The following is a 24,070-nucleotide window of genomic DNA, read 5'->3' on the forward strand; positions in this document are numbered from 1 at the left end:
ATAAAGAAATTAACGATTGGAAAAAAAAAAACCAAACCTCACTGGCACCTGCATCCCGCGGTGCACCTCTCCTCTTAGGGGCTCGTTGCTTTCCCGACACAAACCTCGGGTTAACCTCCCTTGTCCCCGCAGAAGGCTTTCCTAGGCGTTGTCTCCATATGCTGTTGGGTGGACGCGCCCGTAACAGAGCTAACATCATGGGTGGCACCCCAGCAGGGCCGGCTTCTGTGAAATCCTTCATCGTTCTCAGCTTCCTCATTTCCTCTTCTTCCCTCCCTCCCCATGGCCCCTCTTTCTGGGCTTGTCGCCTCTAGAACTGAGATTCTCCCGGCCAGGCTCCACGGAGCCCTCCTGTCCATCCACGCCTGGCCTGGCCTGTGAGGCTGTGGACGAACACGAAAGATTTCTAAGAGCTCAAGCTGCACCCCTAGATGGACCCTGGGGCCCCCTGAAGTGCCTGCCTGGGAAAACTCAGCCTAAACAGGTTACTGTGGCCCCCGCCAGCTCCTGGTGGGAGGACCCTGTCCGTCGGCCTGACAACTGACAGATGTAAAAGGCAGTGCTGTTAACCACGGTCGCCAAGCGGCGCCCCAGCCCCAGGACCTGTATTATCACCGGACGTTTGCACCTTCTGAAGACGGCAGGAGCCTGACGTCGGTGTGTGCTGGCTCACAAACCCAGGTACGTCCCATGTGGGCCCACCCTCTTTCCCACCTAACTTTTCACTTCCCAGACTCCTGAACCCCCCACTCACCTCCCTCCCTATTGGCTCGTTCTCTCCTTTTATTTTTTAAATATATTTTTATTAATTTCAGAGAGGAAGGGAGGAGGAGAGAGAAAGAGAAGCATCAGTGATGAGAGAGAACCATGGATCGGCTGCCTCCTGCACGCCCCACACTGGGGATCGAGCCTGCAACCTGGGCATGTGCCCTGACCGGGAATCGAACCGTGACCTCCAGGTTCATAGGTCAACACTCAACCACTGAGCCACGCTGGCCAGGCTCATTTTCTCCTTTTAAAAGGCTCTGTCGCTGCACAAAAGCTTTTAATTTTGATGTAGTCCCATTTGTTTATTTTTCTCTTTAGTTCCCATTGCCCTAGGAGCCGTATCGGTGAAGAGATTGCTTTGGCATATGTCTGCGATTTTGCTGCCTGTGGGTTCCTCCAATATTTTTGTGCTTTCCTATCTTATGTTTAAGTCCTTTATCCATTTTGAGTTTATTTTTGTGCATGGTATAAGCTGGTGGTCTAGTCTATCCCAAGAAACTAGAAACACCAATCAGAAAGGACATAGGCACCCCTATGTTCATTGCAGCACAATTCACCTTAGCAAAGATTTGGCAACAGCCTCAGTGCCCATCAGCAGACGAGTGGATTAGAAAACTGTGGTACATCTACACAACGGAATGCTACGCTGCTGTAAAAAAAGAAGGAGTTCTTACCATTCGCAGCAGCGTGGATGGACCTGGAGAGCATTGTGCTAAGCGAAATAAGCCGGTCAGGGAAACATAAATATCCCATGATCTCACTCATTTATGGAATATGATGAACAACATAAACTGATGAACAAAAGCAGATCCAGAGACAGAGAAGCATCAATCAGACCATCAAACCTCAAAGGGAAGGTAGGGGAGGGTGGGGGTAAGGGGGAGAGATCAACCAAAGGACTTGTATGCAAGCATATAGGCCTAACCCATGGACACAGACACCCGGGGGGTGAGGGCATGAGCGGGGAGGGGCGGCAGGCGGGGGGGGGGGCGGGAACGGGGGGGATAAGGACTCATATCTAATACCTTAATCAATAAAGGAAAAAATGAATAAAAGGCTCTGTCGCCTCTGAGCAAATCCACGTGGAGCTGAGGCCCCACTGGACTCTTTCCCGGTTGCCATAGTACATGCCCGATAAAACCCGCCCTGACCGCTTACACTGGTGTGCGGCTTTTCTAGCTGACAGCGACCTGGCTCCACGCTCGGATCTGCATCGGACCCCCCCTGGGCGCGCGGGCGTGACCACTGGACGTCTCGGCGGCAGAGAAATCTCAGTCTCACCCTCCCGCCTCCTCGCTCCCGCTCGGTCCCGTGTCTGGTGGTGAGTCCAGCTCCTGAGCCGGGGCTCTTTCCTTCCCTCATTCTGAGCGTGCTCTCGGACGCCCGGGTAGGGCCTCAGACATCCTGAAATGGTGTTTTCTAGAATTGAAGCTCTTCCTGGCACCCTCTTCCTTGGGGGGTCCATCATGCCCTGACCGCTGGGCTGGAGAAAATTAGTTCTCCTGCCTGTATTTTGAAAAATGGAGATATAAGTGACATAACACTGTGTTAGCGTTAGGTGGGAGCATACGAGTGTGAGCGCATATATGTTTACAGTGTGAAGTGATTATCAATCACACGTTTCGCTAACAGCCGTCAGCAAAAATAGTTACACACGTGTGTGTGTGTGTGTGTGTGTGTGTGTGTGTTTTCTTAGGATGAGAACTTTTTGTTGTTGCTAATCCTCAACCACGGGTATTTTCCTGTTGATTTTCTTTGGAGAAAGTGGAAGGTAGAGGGAGACACTGAGAGAGAGCAAAATCGATGTGAGAGAGACGCAGTGATTGGTTGCCTCCCTCACACGCCTTGACCAGGGCCAGGAATCGAGGCTGCAACCCAGGTACGTGCCTTGACCGGAATAGAAACTGGGCCCTGACCGGTTTGGCTCAGTGGATAGAGCACCAGCGTGTGGACTGAAGGGTCCCGGGTTCGATTCCAGTCAAGGGCATGTACCTTGGTTGTGGGCACATCCCCAGTAGGGGGTGTGCAGGAGGCAGCTGATCGATGTTTCTCTCTCATCGATGTTTCTAGCTCTCTATCTCTCTCCCTTCCTCTTTGTAAAAAATCAATAAAAAAATTTTTTTAAAAGAAACTGGGACCTTTCAGTCTACAGGCCAATGCTCTACCCACTGAGCCACATCGGCCAGGGCGTGATGAGAACTTTTGAGATGTGCTCTCTTAACTTTCAGATATACATACAGTGCAGTGGTGTTAGCTATCGTCACCATGCTGCACGTTACAGCCCAGGACTTGTATCAGAACTGGAAGCTTGTACCTTCTACCTTCACCCATTTTAACCCCCGTCCCCCACCCCCCACCTCTGTCAACCACCAATCTGTTCTCTGTTTCGTTTTTAAACATTTTTTTTAAAATTCCGCATCTAAGTGAGATCGTACAGTATCTCCCGGGCCCCTGACTTATTTCACTTACAATGCCTTTAAGGTCCATCCACTTCTTGTTACAAATGGCAGGATTTCCTTTTTTTTCTTTTTTAAATATATTTTATTGATTTTTTACAGAGAGGAAGGGAGAGGGATAGAGAGTTAGAAACATCGATGAGAGAGAAACATCGATCAGCTGCCTCCTGCACATCTCCCACTGGGGATGTGCCCACAACCAAGGTACATGCCCTTGACCGGAATCGAACCTGGGACCCTTCAGTCTTCAGGCCGACGCTCTATCCACTGAGCAACACCGGTGAGGGCAGGATTTCCCTCTTTTCATGACAATAATACACACACACACACACACACACACACATACATATGGTATGTAGTTCCATTTTATAAAAATATATTTTTACTGATTTCAGAGAGGAAGGAAGAGGGAGAGAGAGAGAGAAACATCAACGATGAGAGAGAATCACTGATCGGTTGCCTCCTGCACGCCCCCCACTGGGGATCGAGCCCACAACCCAGGCATGTGCCCTGACCGGGAATCAAACAGTGCCCTCCTGGTTCATAGGTCCATGCTCAACCACTGAGCCGCACCAGCCGGGCTTAGTCTGATTTCTTCCTCAACTTCTGACCATAAAAGTGTATCAAGTCCAGTTCCCACCCCCTAGGTCCAGGCAGCAGGAAGCCATCCTGGTCATGGACCGGCGGGAAGGAAATCCCGGGGACGGACAAGGCCCTGCAGACCTCAGCCAATGACATGGAGACGTGGGCTGTGAGGTGACACGCCCCGGAGGTGAGGTGATGAGGGGGCTGCTGGCCTCCCCGGCTGAGAGAAAATATCATTGATCGAACGTGGGAGGCTTCTGGGAAGGCATTTGCCGGAACAGTAGGTGCCTGTGGGTCTCAGGGGATGTGAGCATTGAAGTGACTTGAGCGAAGTAACCAGGTGGGCCCAGCAGCAGCCGCTGGAGGCCCCGGAGGCAGAGTGTGTGACCCTCTGCTGCCATTGACTCAGTTTCTTCTCCTCCTCTTTCCGCTCCTGCGGCCCAACACGCCCGATCGGAAGGACGACGCGATGAGGCCGGATCCGCTCACCTCCGTCCTTGCGGTCGCCGACGCTGCGCCAGTCCCTCCTGCTCGCCCAGGTACGTGGTGCGGCTTCGGAGACACTCCTCACCGGGTGCAGGCACAGACAGTGGCTTCACAGCAGCCCTCACGGCCCAGGCCCCATGTGGGGACCCACGCGTGTGCTGTCCGTTCCAGGTAAGTGCTCACCAGCAGGGAATAACCACAGATGGGTTCAGAGACGCCCTGCACGCAACACACATGCACCTGAGACAGGTTTCCTTCGGAGAGGCGGACGCCAACAGCCACTCATTGAGTGAAGGGGCAGGAAACACTGTGCGTCTATGGAAACAACACCAGTTTTAAAAAGTTAACGAGGAGATTCAGAATTATTTGTGGACATTTATGTTCCTAAAACACAGCTGCACAGGTCACAGGAAGAGAGGAGAGGCTTGACCCACCAGCTAGCATGGAGAATAAGTTTGGGAAAGACACTGCCAGAGAGCAGGGTCTTACCTGAGTGACTAGTATTGAGAAGGGGCTTGTGCAAATGACTGGCACTGAGAGTAATATTGTCCTAGGGACTGGCAGAGTGAGGGGGCTTGTCCATGTGACGGGCATCGAGAATAAGGCTGTGCTGTCCCAGTTACTATCATTGGGAATAAGGTTGTCCAAATGAATGGCAGTGAGCAGGGGCTTTTCCAAGTGACTGGCATTTAGAAGGGGATTGTGCAAATTACTGACATGGAGAATAAAGTTGTGCAAGTGACTGACAAAGAGTAGGGGTTTGTAAAATTGACTGGCATTGAGAAAATGGTTGTCCACGTGACTGGCAGACAGCAGGGCCTAGTCTAATTGAGTAGCAAAGAGATGGGGCTTGTCCAAGTGACTGGCATTGAGGAGAAGGTTGTCCAAGTTACTAGCATTGAGAAGGGGTTTGTCCAAATGAATGGCATTGAGAAGAAGGTTGTCCAAGTGACTGGCATTGAGAAGAAGGCTCTCCAATTAAATGGCAGAGAGCAGAGCCTTCTACAACTGTCTGGCATTGAGAAGGGGCATGTTCAAATGACTGGCATTGAGATTCAGGCTGTCCAAGTGACTGGCATTGACCAGAATGTTGTCCGTGTGGCTGGCAGAGCAGTGCCTTGTACAAGTTGCAAGCAGTGAAAATAATTTTATCAAAGTGATTGGCATTAAGAAGGGGTTTGTCCAATAGGCTGGCATTGAGAATAAGGCTATTCAAGCAGCTGGCAGAGAGATAGGGCTTGTCCAAGTAAATGGCATTGAGAATAAAGCTGTCGAAGTGACTAGCAGAGAGCGGGGCCTTGTCCAAGTGAGTGGCATTGAGGAGGGACTTGTGCCTATGACTGGCATTGAGTAGAAGGTTGTCAAACTGAATGGCATTGAGAGGGACTTGTCCAAGTGACTGGCATTGTGAACAAGGCTGTCCCAGTGACTGGCAGAGAGCAGAGCCTTGTGCAAGTGACTGGAATTGAGAATAAAGCTCTCCATGTGACTGGAATAGAGCTGGATCTTGTCCAAATTATTGCCATTGAGAATAAGTTTGTCCAAGTGACTGGCATTGAGAATAAGGCTGCCCAAGCGACTAGTAGAGAGATGTGGCTTCTGCAAATCACTGGCATTGAGAAGAAGGTTGTCCACGTGACTGGCACTGAGAAAGGGCCTCTGCAAATGCCTGGAATTGAGAATCAGGCTGTCCAATTTACTGTCAAAGAGCTGAACCTTATGCAAGTGACTGGCATTGATACGGGGCTTGTACAAAATACTGACATTGAGAATAAAGTTGGACAAGTGACTGACAGAGAGTAGGGGTTTGTAAAATTGACTGGCATTGAGAAAATGGTTGTCCACGTGACTGGCAGAGAACAGGACCTTGTCCAATTGAGTAACAGAGAGATGGGGCTTACCCAAGTGTCTGGCATTGAGAATAAGGCTGTCCAAGTGACTGGCATTGACAAGAATGTGGTCCGTGTGACTGGCAGAGAGCAGAGCCTTGTGCAAGTCATTGGAATTGAGAATAAAGCTCTCCATGTGACTGGAAGAGAGCTGGATCTTGTCCTAATTATTGCCATTGAGAATAAGTTTGTCCAAGTAACTGGCATTGAGAAGGGGCTTGTTCAAATGACTGGCATCAAGAGTAAGGCTGTCCAAGTGACTAGCAGAGAGCAGGGATTTGTCTAAGTCACGGGAATTGAAGAGGGGCTTGTGCAAATGACTGGCATTGAGAATATGTTTGTCCAAGTGATTGGCATTGAGAATCAGCCTGTCCAAGTGACTGGCAGACAGCAGGGCTTTGTCCAAGTGACGGGCAATGAAGAGGGGTTTCTGCAAATGACGGGCATTGAGAAGACGGTTGTACAAATAACTTGTCATTGAGAAAGAGCTTTTCCAAGTGACTGGCATTGAGAAGGACCTTGTGCAAATGACTGGCATTTAGAAGAAGGTTGTCCAAGTGACTGGAATTGAGAAAAAGGTGTCCAAGTCACTGGCAGAGAGCAGGGCCTCATCCAAGAGACTGGCATTGAGAAGGGGCTTGTGCAGATGACTGGCATTGAGCAGGGTCTTGTCCAATTGCTGGCATTGAGAAATAGGTTGTCTAAGTGACTGGCAAAGAGCACGGGATAACCTAAGCGTTTTGCATTGAAAATATGGCTGTCCAAAATTACTGGCATTGAGAATAAGGTTGTCCAAGTGACTGGTAGAGAGCAGAGCCTGGTGCAATTGGCTGGCATTGAGAATCAGGCTGTCCAAGTGACTGGAATTGAGGAGGGGCTTGTGCAAATGACTGGCATTGAGAATATGGCTGTCCAAGTGACTGGCATTGACAAGAGTGTTGTCCGTGTGACTGGCAGAGAACAGAGCCTTGTTCAAGTGACTGGTATTCAGAATAAGTTTTCCAAGTGACTGGTAGAGAGCAGAGCCTTCTGCAAAGGACTGGCATTGAGAATAAGGCTGTCCGAGTGAGTGGCAGAGAACAGGGCCTTTTCCAAGTGCCTGGCATTGAGAATAATATTGACATAGTGACTGGAAGATGGAAGGGGCTTGTCCAAGTGACTGGCATTGAGAATCAGGCTGTCCAAATGACTGGCAGAGAGCAGGGCCTCGTCCAAGTGACTGGCATTGAGAAGAACTCTGTCCACGTGACTGGCAGAGAGAAGGGCCTTGTCCAAGTAACTGGCATTGAGAATAAAGTTGTACAAATGACTGGCATTGAGAATGAGGCTGTCAAAGTGACTGGCAGAGAGTAGGGCCTTGTCCCAAGTACTGGCATTGAGAAGGGTCTTGTGCAAATGACTGGCATTGAGAATGAGGCTGTCCAAGTGACTGGCAGAAAGATGGGGATTATGCAAATGACTGGCATTGAGTAGAAGGTTGTCCAAGTTACTAGCATTGAGAAGGGGTTTGTCCAAATGAATGGCATTGAGAATGAGTTTGTCCAAGTGACTGGCATTGACAAGAATGTTGTCTGTGTGACTGGCAGAGAGCAGAGCCTTGTGCAAGTCATTGGAAATGAGAATAAAGCTCTCCATGTGACTGGAATAGAGCTGGATCTTGTCCAAATGATCGCCATTGAGAATAAGTTTGTCCAAGTGACTGGCATTGAGAATAAGGCTACCAAAGCGACTTGCAGAGAGATGTGGCTTGTGCAAATCTCTGGCATTGAGAAAATGGTTGTCCAAGTGAATGGCAGTGAGCAAGACCTTCTCCAAGTGACTGACATTGAGAAGAAGGTTGTCTTCGTGACTGGCAGTGAGAAGGGGCCTGTGCAATTGACTGGCATTGAGAATCAGGCTGTCCAAGTGAATGGCAGAGAGCAGGGTCTTGTCCAAAGGACTGTCATTCAGAAGGGGCTTGTGCAAATGACTGGCATTGAGTTGAAGGTTGTCCAAGTAAATGGCATTGAGAAGGGGCTTTTCCAAGTGACTGGCAGAGAGCTGGGTCTTGTCCAAATGCGTGCCGTTGAGAATAGGTTTGTCTGAGTGCCTGGCATTGAGAAGGGGCCTATGCAAATAACTGGCATTGACAATCAGGCTCTCCAAATGACTGGCAGAGAGCAGAGACCTGTGCAATTGACTGGCATTGAGAAGGGGCCTGTGGAAATGATGTGCACTGAGAATCAGGCTGTCCAAGTGACTGGCATTGAGAAGAGGCTTCTGCAAATGCTGCCATTGAGTAGAAGTTTGTCCAAGTAAATGGCATTGAGAAGGGACTTTTCCAAGCGACTGGCATTGGCCAGAATGTTGTCCGTGTGACTGGCAGAGAACAGAGCCTTGTCCCAGTGACTGGCATTCAGAATAAGTTTGTCCAAGTAACAGGCATTGAGTGGTGGCCTGTGCAAATGTCTGACATTGAGAATAAGTTTGTCCAAGTGTCTGGCAGAGAGATTGGGCTGGTCCAAGTGACTGGCATTGAGAATCAGGTTGTCAAGTGACTGGAAGAGGGCAGGACCTTGTCCAAGTGACTGGCATTGAGAATCAGGCTGTTCAATTTAGTGTCAAAGAGCTGAACCTTATGCAACTGACTGGCATTGATACGGGGCTTGTACAAAATACTGACATTGAGAATAAATACTGACATTGGACAAGTGACTGACAGAGCATAGGGGTTTGTAAAATTGACTGGCATTGAGAAAATGGTTGTCCACGTGACTGGCAGAGAGCAGGACCTTGTCCAGTTGAGTAGCAGAGAGATGGGACTTATCCAAGTGTCTGGCATTGAGAGTAAGTTTGTCCAAGTGACTGGCATTGACGAGAATGTGGTCCATGTGACTGGCAGAGAAGCAGAGCCTTGTGCAAGTCACTGGAATTGAGAATCAGGCTGTCCAAGTGACTGGCAGGGAGCAAAGCCTAGCACAAGTGGCTAGCATTGAAAATAATTTTTTCAAAGTGATTGGCATTGAGAAGGGGCGTGTTCAATAGACTGGCATTGAGAAATAGGTGGTCCAAGTGACTGGCAAAGAGCAGGGGATAACCAAAGTGGCTGGCACTGAGAATAAGGCTATTCAAGCAACTGGCAGAGAGATAGGCCTTCTCCAAGTAAATGGCATTGAGAATAAAGCTGTCCAAGTGACAAGCAGAGAGCATAGCCTTGTCGTAGTGCCTGGCATTGAGAAGGAGCTTGTGCAAATGACTGGCATTGAGAATAAGTTTGTGCAAGTGACTGGCATTGAGCAGAGTCTTGTCCAAGTGACTGGAATTGAAACATAAGTTGTCCAAGTGACAGGCAAAGAGCACGGGATAACACAAGTGTTTTGCATTGAAATATGTAATACCCTTAGTAATACTTTAAGCAATAAAATTAAAAAAAATTACTGGCATTGAGAATAAGTTTGTCCAAGTGACTGGCATTGAGAAATAGGTTGTCCAAATAACTGGCTAAGAGCACGGGATAACCCAAGTGTTTGATATTGAAAATATGGCTGTCCAAAATTACTGGCATTGAGAATAAGGTTGTCCAAGTGACTGGTAGAGAGAAGAGCCTGGTCCAAGTGATTGGCAATGAGAAGGGGCCTGTGCAAATGAGTGACATTGAGAATGAGGTTGCGCAAGTCACTGACATAAGTAGGGGTTTGTAAAATAGACTGGCATTGAGAAAATGGTTCTCCAAGGGACTGGCATTGAGAAGAACTCTGTACAATGGACTGGAAGAGAGCAGGGCCTTGTCCAAGTAACTGGCATTGAGAAGGGGCTTGTGCAAATGACTGGCATTGAGAGTAAGGCTGTCCAAGTGACTAGCAGAGAGCAGGGATTTGTCTAAGTCACAGGAATTGAAGAGGGGCTTGTGCAAATGACTGGCATTGAGAATATGTTTGTCCAAGTGACTGGCATTGAGAATCACCCTGTCCAAGTGAGTGGCAGAGAGCACGGCCTTATACAAGTGACTGGCATTGAGAATAAAGCTGTCCAAATTACTGGCATTGAGAATGAGGCTGTCCAAGTGACTGGCAGAGATATGGGGCTTTTCCAAGTGAGAAGCACTGAGAACAAGGCTCTCCAAGTGACCTGCAGAGAGTAGGGCCTTGTACCAAGTACTGGCATTGAGAAGGGATTGTGCAAATGACTGGTATTGAGAATAAGGCTGTCCAAGTGAATGGCAGAAAGATGGGGCTTGTGCAAATGACGCATTGAGAAGACGGTTGTCCCAATAACTTGTCATTGAGAAGGGGCTTTTCCAAGTGACTGGCATTTAGAAGAAAGTTGTGGAAGTAACTGGCATTGAGAAGGGGGTTGTCCAAGTGACTGGCATTGAGAAAGGGCTCGTACAAGTGACTGGCATTGATCAGAATGTTGTCCGTGTGACTGGCAGAGAGCAGAGCCTTTGACAAGTTGCTAGCATTGAAAATAATTTTTTCAAGGTGATTGACGTTGAGAAGGGGCTTGTCCAATAGGCTGTCATTGAGAATATGGCTGTCCAAGTGACTGGCAGAGAGATGGGGCTTGTACAAGTAAATTGCATTGAGAAGGAGCTTGTGCAAAAAATTGACATTGAAAGTAATATTGTCCAAGTGACTGGCAGAGAGTATGGGCTGGTCCAAGTGACTGGCATTGAGAATCAGGTAGTCCAAGTGAGTGGCAGAGAGCACGGCCATATCCAAGTGACTGGCATTGAGAATGAGGCTGTCCAAATGACTGGCATTGAGAATAAGTTTGTCCAAGGGCCTGGCATTGAGCGGAGTCTTGTCCAAGTGACTGGCATTGAAAAATAAGTTGTCCAAGTAACTGGCAAAGAGCACGGGATATCCCAAGTGTTTTGCATTGAAATATGTAATACCCTTTATAATACTTTAAGCAATAAAACTAAAAAAATTACTGGCATTGAGAATAAGGTTGTCCAAGTGACTGGCAGTGAGAAGGGGCTTATGCAAATGACTAGCATTGAGAGTAAGGCTGTCCAAGTGACTGGCATTGAGAAATAGGTTGTCCAAATAACTGGCTAAGAGCACGGGATAACCCAAGTGTTTTGCATTGAAAATATGGCTGTCCAAAATTAGGGGCATTGAGAATAAGGTTGTCCAAGTGACTGGTAGAGAGAAGAGCCTGGTCCAAGTGACTGGCAATGAGAATAAGGCTACCCCAAGCGACTTGCAGAGAGATGTGGCTTGTGCAAATCTCTGGCATTGAGAAAATGGTTGTCCAAGTGAATGGCAGTGAGCAAGACCTTGTCCAAGTGACTGGCATTGAGAAGAAGGTTGTCTTCGTGACTGGCAGAGAGCAGAAGCCTGTGCAATTGCCTGGCATTGAGAATCAGGCTGTCCAAGTGAATGGCAGAGAGCAGGGTCTTACCAAAAGGACTGTCATTGAGAAGGGGCTTGTGCAAATGACTGGCATTGAGTTGAAGGTTGTCCAAGTAAATGGCATTGAGAAGGGGCTTTTCCAAGTGACTGGCAGAGAGCTGGGTCTTGTCCAAATGCGTGCCATTGAGAATAAGTTTGTCTGAGTGTCTGGCATTGAGAAGGGGCCTATGCAAATAACTGGCATTGACAATCAGGCTCTCCAAATGACTGGCAGAGAGCAGAGCCCTGTGCAATTGACTGGCATTGAGAAGGGGCCTGTGGAAATGATGTGCATTGAGAATCAGTCTGTCCAAGGGACTGGCATTGAGAAGAGGCTTCTGCAAATGCTGGCATTGAGTAGAAGTTTGTCCAAGTAAATGGCATTGAGAAGGGACTTTTCCAAGTGACTGGCATTGACCAGAATGTTGTCCGTGTGACTGGCAGAGAGCAAAGCTGTGTCCCAGTGACTGGCATTCAGAATAAGTTTGTCCAAGTAACAGGCATTGAGTGGTGGCCTGTGCAAATGTCTGACATTGAGAATAAGTTTGTCCAAGTGTCTGGCAGAGAGATTGTGCTGGTCCAAGTGACTGGCATTGAGAATCAGGTTGTCAAGTGACTGGAAGAGGGCAGGACCTTGTCCAAGTGACTGGCATTGAGAATCAGGCTGTTCAATTTAGTGTCAAAGAGCTGAACCTTATGCAAGTGACTGGCATTGATACGGGGCTTGTACAAAATACTGACATTGAGAATAAAGTTGGACAAGTGACTGACAGAGCGTAGGGGTTTGTAAAATTGACTGGCATTGAGAAAATGGTTGTCCACGTGACTGGCAGAGAGCAGGACCTTGTCCAGTTGAGTAGCAGAGAGATGGGACTTATCCAAGTGCTGGCATTGAGAGTAAGTTTGTCCAAGTGACTGGCATTGACAAGAATGTGGTCCATGTGACTGGCAGAGAAGCAGAGCCTTGTGCAAGTCACTGGAATTGAGAATCAGGCTGTCCAAGTGACTGGCAGGGAGCAAAGCCTAGCACAATTGGCTAGCATTGAAAATAATATTTTTCAAAGTGATTGGCATTGAGAAGGGGCTTGTTCAATAGACTGGCATTGAGAAATAGGTTGTCCAAGTGACTGGCAAAGAGCAGGGGATAACCAAAGTGGCTGGCACTGAGAATAAGGCTATTCAAGCAACTGGCAGAGAGATAGGCCTTGTCCAAGTAAATGGCATTGAGAATAAAGCTGTCGAAGTGACAAGCAGAGAGCATAGCCTTGTCGTAGTGACTGGCATTGAGAAGGAGCTTGTGCAAATGACTGGGATTGAGAATAAGTTTGTGCAAGTGACTGGCATTGAGCAGAGTCTTGTCCAAGTGACTGGAATTGAAACATAAGTTGTCCAAGTGACAGGCAAAGAGCACGGGATAACCCAAGTGTTTGATATTGAAAATATGGCTGTGCAAAATTACTGGCATTGAGAATAAGGTTGTCCAAGTGACTGGTAGAGAGAAGAGCCTGGTCCAAGTGACTGGCAATGAGAAGGGGCCTGTGCAAATGAGTGACATTGAGAATGAGGTTGCGCAAGTCACTGACATAAGTAGGGGTTTGTAAAATAGACTGGCATTGAGAAAATGGTTGTCCAAGTGACTGGCATTGAGAAGAACTCTGTATAATGGACTGGCAGAGAGCAGGGCCTTGTCCAAGTAACTGGCATTGAGAAGGGGCTTGTGCAAATGACTGGCATTGAGAGTAAGGCTGTCCAAGTGACTAGCAGAGAGCAGGGATTTGTCTAACTCACGGGAATTGAAGAGGGGTTTGTGCAAATGACTGGCATTGAGAATATGTATGTCCAAGTGACTGGCATTGAGAATCAGCCTGTCCAAGTGACTGGCAGAGAGCACGGCCTTATACAAGTGACTGGCATTGAGAATAAAGCTGTCCAAATTACTGGCATTGAGAATGAGGCTGTCCAAGTGACTGGCAGAGATATGGGGCTTATGCAAATGACTGGCATTGAGTAGAAGGTTGTCCAAGTTACTAGCATTGAGAAGGGGTTTGTCCAAATGACTGGCATTGAGAATGAGTTTGTCCAAGTGACTGGCATTGACAAGAATGTTGTATGTGTGACTGGAAGAGAGCAGAGCCTTGTGCAAGTCATTGGAAATGAGAATAAAGCTCTCCATATGACTGGAATAGACCTGGATCTTGTCCAAATTATTGCCATTGAGAATAAGTTTGTCCAAGTGACTGGCATTGAGAATAAGGCTACCCCAAGCGACTTGCAGAGAGATGTGGCTTGTGCAAATCTCTGGCATTGAGAAAATGGTTGTCCAAGTGAATGGCAGTGAGCAAGACCTTGTCCAAGTGACTGGCATTGAGAAGAAGGTTGTCTTCGTGACTGGCAGAGAGCAGAAGCCTGTGCAATTGCCTGGCATTGAGAATCAGGCTGTCCAAGTGAATGGCAGAGAGCAGGGTCTTACCAAAAGGACTGTCATTGAGAAGGGGCTTGTGCAAATGACTGGCATTGAGTTGAAGGTTGTCCAAGTAAATGGCATTGAGAAGGGGCTTTTCCAAGTGACTGGCAGAGAGCTGGGTCTTGTCCAAATGCGTGCCATTGAGAATAAGTTTGTCTGAGTGTCTGGCATTGAGAAGGGGCCTATGCAAATAACTGGCATTGACAATCAGGCTCTCCAAATGACTGGCAGAGAGCAGAGCCCTGTGCAATTGACTGGCATTGAGAAGGGGCCTGTGGAAATGATGTGCATTGAGAATCAGTCTGTCCAAGGGACTGGCATTGTGAAGAGGCTTCTGCAAATGCTGGCATTGAGTAGAAGTTTGTCCAAGTAAATGGCATTGAGAAGGGACTTTTCCAAGTGACTGGCATTGACCAGAATGTTGTCCGTGTGACTGGCAGAGAGCAAAGCTGTGTCCCAGTGACTGGCATTCAGAATAAGTTTGTCCAAGTAACAGGCATTGAGTGGTGGCCTGTGCAAATGTCTGACATTGAGAATAAGTTTGTCCAAGTGTCTGGCAGAGAGATTGTGCTGGTCCAAGTGACTGGCATTGAGAATCAGGTTGTCAAGTGACTGGAAGAGGGCAGGACCTTGTCCAAGTGACTGGCATTGAGAATCAGGCTGTTCAATTTAGTGTCAAAGAGCTGAACCTTATGCAAGTGACTGGCATTGATACGGGGCTTGTACAAAATACTGACATTGAGAATAAAGTTGGACAAGTGACTGACAGAGCGTAGGGGTTTGTAAAATTGACTGGCATTGAGAAAATGGTTGTCCACGTGACTGGCAGAGAGCAGGACCTTGTCCAGTTGAGTAGCAGAGAGATGGGACTTATCCAAGTGCTGGCATTGAGAGTAAGTTTGTCCAAGTGACTGGCATTGACAAGAATGTGGTCCATGTGACTGGCAGAGAAGCAGAGCCTTGTGCAAGTCACTGGAATTGAGAATCAGGCTGTCCAAGTGACTGGCAGGGAGCAAAGCCTAGCACAATTGGCTAGCATTGAAAATAATATTTTTCAAAGTGATTGGCATTGAGAAGGGGCTTGTTCAATAGACTGGCATTGAGAAATAGGTTGTCCAAGTGACTGGCAAAGAGCAGGGGATAACCAAAGTGGCTGGCACTGAGAATAAGGCTATTCAAGCAACTGGCAGAGAGATAGGCCTTGTCCAAGTAAATGGCATTGAGAATAAAGCTGTCGAAGTGACAAGCAGAGAGCATAGCCTTGTCGTAGTGACTGGCATTGAGAAGGAGCTTGTGCAAATGACTGGGATTGAGAATAAGTTTGTGCAAGTGACTGGCATTGAGCAGAGTCTTGTCCAAGTGACTGGAATTGAAACATAAGTTGTCCAAGTGACAGGCAAAGAGCACGGGATAACCCAAGTGTTTGATATTGAAAATATGGCTGTGCAAAATTACTGGCATTGAGAATAAGGTTGTCCAAGTGACTGGTAGAGAGAAGAGCCTGGTCCAAGTGACTGGCAATGAGAAGGGGCCTGTGCAAATGAGTGACATTGAGAATGAGGTTGCGCAAGTCACTGACATAAGTAGGGGTTTGTAAAATAGACTGGCATTGAGAAAATGGTTGTCCAAGTGACTGGCATTGAGAAGAACTCTGTATAATGGACTGGCAGAGAGCAGGGCCTTGTCCAAGTAACTGGCATTGAGAAGGGGCTTGTGCAAATGACTGGCATTGAGAGTAAGGCTGTCCAAGTGACTAGCAGAGAGCAGGGATTTGTCTAAGTCACGGGAATTGAAGAGGGGTTTGTGCAAATGACTGGCATTGAGAATATGTATGTCCAAGTGACTGGCATTGAGAATCAGCCTGTCCAAGTGACTGGCAGAGAGCACGGCCTTATACAAGTGACTGGCATTGAGAATAAAGCTGTCCAAATTACTGGCATTGAGAATGAGGCTGTCCAAGTGACTGGCAGAGATATGGGGCTTTTCCAAGTGACAAGCACTGAGAATAAGGCTCTCCAAGTGACCTGCAGAGAGTAGGGCCTTGTTCCAAGTACTGGCAGTGAGAAGGGGCTTGTGCAAATGACTGGCATTGAGAATAAGGCTGTCCAAGTGAATGGCAGAAAGATGGGGCTTGTGCAAATGACGCATTGAGAAGACGGTTGTCCCAATAACTTGTCATTGAGAAGGGGCTTTTCCAAGTGACTGGCATTTAGAAGAAAGTTGTGGAAGTAACTGGCATTGAGAAGGGGGTTGTCCAAGTGACTGGCATTGAGAAAGGGCTCGTACAAGTGACTGGCATTGATCAGAATGTTGTCCGTGTGACTGGCAGAGAGCAGAGCCTTTGACAAGTTGCTAGCATTGAAAATAATTTTTTCAAGGTGATTGACGTTGAGAAGGGGCTTGTCCAATAGGCTGTCATTGAGAATATGGCTGTCCAAGTGACTGGCAGAGAGATTGGGCTGGTCCAAGTGACTGGCATTGAGAATCAGGTAGTCCAAGTGACTGGCCTTGAGAATGAGGCTGTCCAAATGACTGGCATTGAGAATAAGTTTGTCCAAGTGCCTGGCATTAAGCGGAGTCTTGTCCAAGTGACTGGCATTGTAAAATAAGTTGTCCAAGTAACTGGCAAAGAGCACGGGATAACCCAAGTGTTTTGCATTGAAATATGTAATACCCTTTATAATACTTTAAGCAATAAAACTAAAAAAATTACTGGCATTGAGAATAAGGTTGTCCAAGTGACTGGCAGTGAGAAGGGGCTTGTGCAAATGACTAGCATTGAGAGTAAGGCTGTCCAAGTGACTGGCATTGAGAAATAGGTTGTCCAAATAACTGGCTAAGAGCACGGGATAACCCAAGTGCTTGATATTGAAAATATGGCTGTCCAAAATTAGGGGCATTGAGAATAAGGTTGTCCAAGTGACTGGTAGAGAGAAGAGCCTGGTCCAAGTGACTGGCAATGAGAAGGGGCCTGTGCAAATGAGTGACATTGAGAATGAGGTTGCGCAAGTCACTGACATAAGTAGGGGTTTGTAAAATAGACTGGCATTGAGAAAATGGTTGTCCAAGGGACAGGCGTTGAGAAGAACTCTGTACAACTGACTGGCAGAGAGCAGGGCCTTGTCCAAGTAACTGGCATTGAGAAGGGGCTTGTGCAAATGACTGGCATTGAGAGTAAGGCTGTCCAAGTGACTGGCAGAGAGCAGGGATTTGTCTAAGTCACGGGAATTGAAGAGGGGCTTGTACAATTGACTGGCATTGAGAAAAAGCCTGTCCAAGTGACTGGCAGAGAGCAGGGCCTTGTCCCAAGTACTGGCATTGAGAAGGGGCTTGTGCAAATTACTAGCATTGAGAATCAGGCTGTCGAAGTGACTGGCATTGAGAAGAGGTTTCTGCAAATGCTGGCATTGAGTAGAAGTTTGTCCAAGTAAATGGCCTTGAGAAGGGGCTTTTGCAAGTGACTGGCATTGACCAGAATGTTGACCGTGTGACTGGCAGAGAGCAAAGCCTTGTCCTAGTGACTGGCATTCAGAATACGTTTGTCCAAGTAACAGGCATTGAGTAGTGGCCTGTGCAAATGTCTGACATTGAGAATAAGTTTGTCCAAGTGTCTGGCAGAGAGATTGTGCTGGTCCAAGTGACTGGCATTGAGAAGGAGCTTGTGCAAATGACTGGCATTTAGAAGAAGGTTGTTCAAGTGACTGGCATTGAGGAGGGGCTTGTGCAAATGACTAGCAATGGGAATAAGTTTGTCCAAGTGACTGGCATTGAGAAATAGGTTGTCCAAGTAACTGGCTAAAAGCACGGGATAACCCAAGTGCTTGATATTGAAAATATGGCCTTCCAAAATTATTGCCATTGAGAATAATGTTGTCCAAGTGACTGGTAGAGAGAAGAGCCTTGTCCAAGTGACTGGGATTGAGAAAAATTCTAGCAAACTGACTGGCAGAGAGATGGGTCTTGTCCAAGTAACTGGCATTAAGAATAAAACTGTTCAAATGACTGGCATTGAGACTCAGGCTCTACCAGTGACTGGCAGAGAGCAGGGGATAACCGAAGTGTTTGACATTGAGAATATGGTTGTCCAAGTGACTGGCAGAGAGCAGAGCCCTGTGCAATTGACTGGCATTGAGAATTAGGGTGTCCAAGTGAATGGCAGAGAGCAGGGTCCAGTCCAAAGGACTGTCATTCAGATGGGGCTTGCGCAAATGACTGGCATTGAGTTGAAGGTTGTCCAAGTAAATGGCATTGAGAAGGGGCTTTTCCAAGTGACTGGCAGAGAGCTGGGTCTTGTCCAAATGCGTGCCGTTGAGAATAAGTTTGTCCAAGTGACTGGCAGAGAGATTGGGCTGGTCCAAGTGACTGGCATTGAGAAGGAGCTTGTGCAAATGACTAGCATTGAGAATAAGTTTGTCCAAGTGACTGGCATTGAGAAATAGGTTGTCCAAATAACTGGCTAAGAGCACGGGATAACCCAAGTGTTTGATATTGAAAATATGGCTGTCCAAAATTACTGGCATTGAGAATAAGGTTGTCCAAGTGACTGGTAGAGAGAAGAGCCTGGTCCAAGTGATTGGCAATGAGAAGGGGCCCTTGCAAATGAGTGACATTGAGAATGAGGTTGCGCAAGTCACTGACATAAGTAGGGGTTTGTAAAATAGACTGGCATTGAGAAAATGGTTGTCCAAGGGACTGGCATTGGGAAGAACTCTGTACAACTGACTGGCAGAGAGCAGGGCCTTGTCCAAGTAACTGGCTGGCATTGAGAAGGGGCTTGTGCAAATGACTGGCATTGAGAGTAAGGCTGTCCAAGTGACTAGCAGAGAGCAGGGATTTGTCTAAGTCACCGGAATTGAAGACGGGCTTGTGCAAATGACTGGCATTGAGAATATGTTTGTCCAAGTGACTGGCATTGAGAATGAGGCTGTCCAAGTGACTGGCAGAGATATGGGGCTTTACCAAGTGACAAGCACTGAGAACAAGGCTCTCCAAGTGACTGGCAGAGAGTAAGGCCTTGTCCCAAGTACTGGCATTGAGAAGGGGTTTGTGCAAATGACTGGCATTGAGAATAAGGATGTCCCAGTGACTGGCAGAAAGATGGGGCTTATGCAAATGACACATTGAGAAGACGGTTGTCCCAATAACTTGTCATTGAGAAGGGGCTTTTCCAAGTGACTGGCATTGATACGGGACTTGTACAAATTACTGACATTGAGAATAAAGTTGTACAAGTGACTGACAGAGAGTAGGGGTTTGTAAAATTGACTGGCATTGAGAAAATGGTTGTCCACGTGACTGGCAGACAGCAGGGCCTAGTCTAATTGAGTAGCAGAGAGATGGGGCTTATCCAAGTGTCTGGCATTGAGAATAAGGCTGTCCAAGTGACTGGCAGAGAGCAGGACCTTGTCCAAATGACTGGCATTGACCAGATGTTGTCCGTGTGACTGGCAGAGAGCAGAGCCTTGTACAAGTTGCTAGCATTGAAAATAATTTTTTCAAAGTGATTGACATTAAGAAGGAGCTTGTCCAAAATTACTGGCATTGAGAATAAGGTTGTCCAAGTGACGGGTAGATAGAAGAGCCTTGTCCAAGTGACTGGCATTGAGAAAAATTCTACCAAAGTGACTGGCAGAGAGATGGGTCTTGTCCAAGTGACTGGCATTGAGAATCACCTGTCCAAGTGACTGGCAGAGAGCAGGGCCTTATCCAAGTGACTGGCATTGAGAGTAAAGCTCTCCAAGTGACTGGCAGAGAGCAGGGCTTTGTCCAAGTGACTGGCATTGAGAAGGGTCTTGTGAAAATGACTGGCATTGATAATTAGGCTGTCCCAGTGACTGGCAGAGAGCCGGGGATAACCGAAGTGTTTGGCATTGAGAATATGGTTGTCCAAGTAACAGGCATTGAGTGGTGGCCTGTGCAAATGTCGGACATTGAGAATAAGTTTGTCAATGTGTCTGGCAGAGAGATTGGGCTGGTCCAAGTGACTGGCATTGAGAATCAGGTTGTGCAAATGGCTGGCAGAGAGCAGAGCCTTGTGCAAGTCATTGGAATTGAGAATAAAGCTCTCCATGTGACTGGAATTGAGCTGGATCTTGTCCAAATTATCCCCATTGAGAATAAGTTTGTCCAAGTGACTGGCATTGAGAATAAGGCTGCCCAAGCGACTAGTAGAGAGATGTGGCTTGTGCAAATCACTGGCATTGAGAAAATGGTTGTCCAAGTGAATGGCAGTGAGCATGACCTTGTCCAAGTGACTGGCATTGAGAAGAAGGTTGTCTTCGTGACTGGCAGTGAGAAGGGGCCTCTGCAAATGCCTGGCATTGAGATTCAAGCTGTCCAATTTACTGTCAAAGAGCTGAACCTTATGCAAGTGACTGGCATTGATATGGGGCTTGTACAAAATACTGACATTGAGAATAAAGTTGGACAAGTGACTGACAGAGAGTAGGGGTTTGTAAAATTGACTGGCATTGAGAAAATGGTTGTTCACGTGACTGGCAGAGAGCAGGACCTTGTCCAATTGAGTAGAAGAGAGATGGGGCTTGTCCAAGTGTCTGACATTGAGAATAAGGCTGTCCAAGTGACTGGCAGAGAGCAGGACCTTGTCCAAGTAACTGGCATTGAGAATAAGGCTGTCCAAGTGTCTGGCATTGAGAATAAGGCTGTCCAAGTGACTGGCAGAGAGCAGGACCTTGTCCAAGTGACTGGCATTGACCAGATGTTGGCCGTGTGACTGGCAGAAAGCAGAGCCTTGTACAAGTTGCTAGCATTGAAAATAATTTTTTCAAAGTGATTGACATTAAGAAGGAGCTTGTCCAAAATTACTGGCATTGAGAATAAGGTTGTCCAAGTGACTGGTAGATAGAAGAGCCTTGTCCAAGTGACTGGCATTGAGAAAAATTCTACCGAAGTGACAGGCAGAGAGATGGGTCTTGTCCAAGTGACTGGCGTTGAGACTAAAACTGTCCAAGTGAAGGGCACTGTGGAGGGCCTTGTTCAAATGACTGGCATTGAGAATCAGCCTGTCCAAGTGACTGGCAGAGAGCTGGGTCTTGTCCAAATGCGTCCCGTTGAGAATAAGTTTGTCTGAGTGCCTGGCATTGAGAAGGGGCCTATGCAAATAACTGGCATTGACAATCAGGCTCTCCAAATGACTGGCAGAGACCAGAGCCCTGTGCAATTGACTGGCATTGAGAAGAGGCATGTGGAAATGATGTGCATTGAGAATCAGGCTGTCCAAGTGACTGGCATTGAGAAGAGGCTTCTGCAAATGCTGGCATTGAGTAGAAGTTTGTCCAAGTAAATGGCATTGAGAAGGGGCTTTTCCAAGTGACTGGCATTGACCAGAATGTTGTCCGTGTGACTGGCAGAGAGCAAAGCCTTTTCCCAGTGACTGGCATTCAGAATAAGTTTGTCCAAGTAACAGGCATTGAGTAGTGGCCTGTGCAAATGTCTGACATTGAGAATAAGTTTGTCCAAGTGTCTGGCAGAGAGATTGGGCTGGTCCAAGTGACTGGAACTGAGAATAAGTTTGTCCAAGTGTCTGGCAGAGAGATTGGGCTGGACCAAGTGACTGGCACTGAGAATCAGGTTGTCCAAGTGAGTGGCAGAGAGCACGGCCATATCCAAATGACTGGCATTGAGAATAAAGCTGTCCAAATGCCTGGCATTGAGAATGAGGCTGTCCAAGTGACTGGCAGAGATATGAGGCTTTTCCAAGTGACAAGCACTGAGAACAAGGCTCTCCAAGTGACTGGCAGAGAGTAAGGCCTTGTCCCAAGTACTGGCATTGAGAAGGGGTTTGTGCAAATGACTGGCATTGAGAATAAGGATGTCCCAGTGACTGGCAGAAAGATGGGGCTTATGCAAATGACGCATTGAGAAGACGGTTGTCCCAATAACTTGTCATTGAAAAGGGGCTTTTCCAAGTGACTGGCATTGATACGGGACTTGTACAAATTACTGACATTGAGAATAAAGTTGTACAAGTGACTGACAGAGAGTAGGGGTTTCTAAAATTGACTGGCATTGAGAAAATGGTTGTCCACGTAACTGGCAGAGAACAGGGCCTAGTCTAATTGAGTAGCAGTGAGAAGGGGCTTGTCCAAGTGTCTGGCATTGAGAATAAGGCTGTCCAAGTGACTGGCAGAGAGCAGGACCTTGTCCATGTGACTGGCATTGACCAGAATGTTGTCCGTGTGACTGGCAGAGAGCAGAGCCTTGTACAAGTTGCTAGCATTGAAAATAATTTTTCAAAGTGATTGACATTAAGAAGGGGCTTGTCCAAAATTACTGGCATTGAGAATAAGGTTGTCCAAGTGACTGGTAGATAGAAGAGCCTTTCCAAGTGACTGGCATTGAGAAAAATTCTACCAAAGTGACTGGCAGAGAGATGGGTCTTGTCCAAGTGACTGGCGTTGAGACTAAAACTGTCCAAATGACTGACATTGAGAATCAGCCTGTCCAAGTGACTGGCAGAGAGCAGGGCCTTATCCAAGTGACTGGCATTGAGAATAAAGCTCTCCAAGTGACTGGCAGAGAGCAGGGCTTTGTCCAAGTGACTGGCATTGAGAAGGGTCTTGTGCAAATGACTGGCATTGATAATCAGGCTGTCCCAGTGACTGGCAGAGAGCAGGGGATAACCGAAGTGTTTGGCATTGAGAATGTGGTTGTCCAAGTGACTGGTAGAGAGCAGAGCCTTGTACAAATGATTGGCATTGAGGATAAGGTTGTCCAAGTGACTGGCATTGACCAGAATGTTGTCCGTGTGACTGGCAGAGAGCAAAGCTGTGTCCCAGTGACTGGCATTCAGAATAAGTTTGTCCAAGTAACAGGCATTGAGTGGTGGCCTGTGCAAATGTCTGACATTGAGAATAAGTTTGTCCAAGTGTCTGGCAGAGAGATTGTGCTGGTCCAAGTGACTGGCATTGAGAATCAGGTTGTCCAAGTGACTGGCAGAGAGCAGAGCCCTGTGCAATTGACTGGCATTGAGAATCAGGCTGTCCTATTGAATGGCAGAGAGCAGGGTCATGCCCAAAGGACTGTCATTGAGAAGGGGCTTGTGCAAATGACTGGCATTGAGTTGAAGGATGTCCAAGTAAATGGCATTGAGAAGGGGCTTTTCCAAGTGACTGGCAGAGAGCTGGGTCTTGTCCAAATGCGTCCCGTTGAGAATAAGTTTGTCTGAGTGCCTGGCATTGAGAAGGGGCCTATGCAAATAACTGGCATTGACAATCAGGCTCTCCAAATGACTGGCAGAGACCAGAGCCCTGTGCAATTGACTGGCATTGAGAAGAGGCATGTGGAAATGATGTGCATTGAGAATCAGGCTGTCCAAGTGACTGGCATTGAGAAGAGGCTTCTGCAAATGCTGGCATTGAGTAGAAGTTTGTCCAAGTAAATGGCATTGAGAAGGGGCTTTTCCAAGTGACTGGCATTGACCAGAATGTTGTCCGTGTGACTGGCAGAGAGCAAAGCCTTTTCCCAGTGACTGGCATTCAGAATAAGTTTGTCCAAGTAACAGGCATTGAGTAGTGGCCTGTGCAAATGTCTGACATTGAGAATAAGTTTGTCCAAGTGTCTGGCAGAGAGATTGGGCTGGTCCAAGTGACTGGAACTGAGAATAAGTTTGTCCAAGTGACTGGCATTGAGAAATAGGTTGTCAAAATAACTGGCTAAGAGTATGGGATAACCCAATTATTTAATATTGAAAATATGGCTGTCCAAAATTACTGGCATTGAGAATAAGGTTGTCCAAGTGACTGGTAGAGAGAAGAGCCTGGTCCAAGTGACTGGCAATGGGAAGGGGCCTGTGCAAATGAGTGACATTGAGAATGAGGTTGCGCAAGTCAGTGACATAAGTAGGGGTTTGTAAAATAGACTTGCATTGAGAAAATGGTTGTCCAAGGGACTGGCATTGAGAAGAACTCTGTACAACTGACTGGCAGAGAGCAGGGCCTTGTCCAAGTAACTGGCATTGAGAAAATGTTTGTCCAAGTGAGTGGCAGAGAGCAGGGCCTTATCCAAGTGACTGGCATTGAGAAG

At 47.4% G+C, this 24,070-nt stretch overlaps 1 long non-coding RNA gene across 1 annotated transcript in view; it reads left to right on the forward strand.

Annotated features, from left to right (window-relative positions):
* LOC308535856 overlaps positions 1 to 24,070 on the forward strand; it is a 128,142-nt gene that overhangs the window by 13,760 nt on the left and 90,312 nt on the right. The window contains exons 5-8 of the long non-coding RNA XR_013997306.1: positions 315 to 681; positions 1,948 to 2,089; positions 3,872 to 3,996; positions 4,270 to 4,348. This is a non-coding gene — a long non-coding RNA (uncharacterized lncRNA). The remainder of the gene's footprint in view (positions 1 to 314; positions 682 to 1,947; positions 2,090 to 3,871; positions 3,997 to 4,269; positions 4,349 to 24,070) is intronic.

Source organism: Myotis nattereri (assembly GCF_964212035.1).
Source record: "Myotis nattereri genome assembly, chromosome: 21".
Taxonomy (NCBI): domain Eukaryota; kingdom Metazoa; phylum Chordata; class Mammalia; order Chiroptera; family Vespertilionidae; genus Myotis; species Myotis nattereri.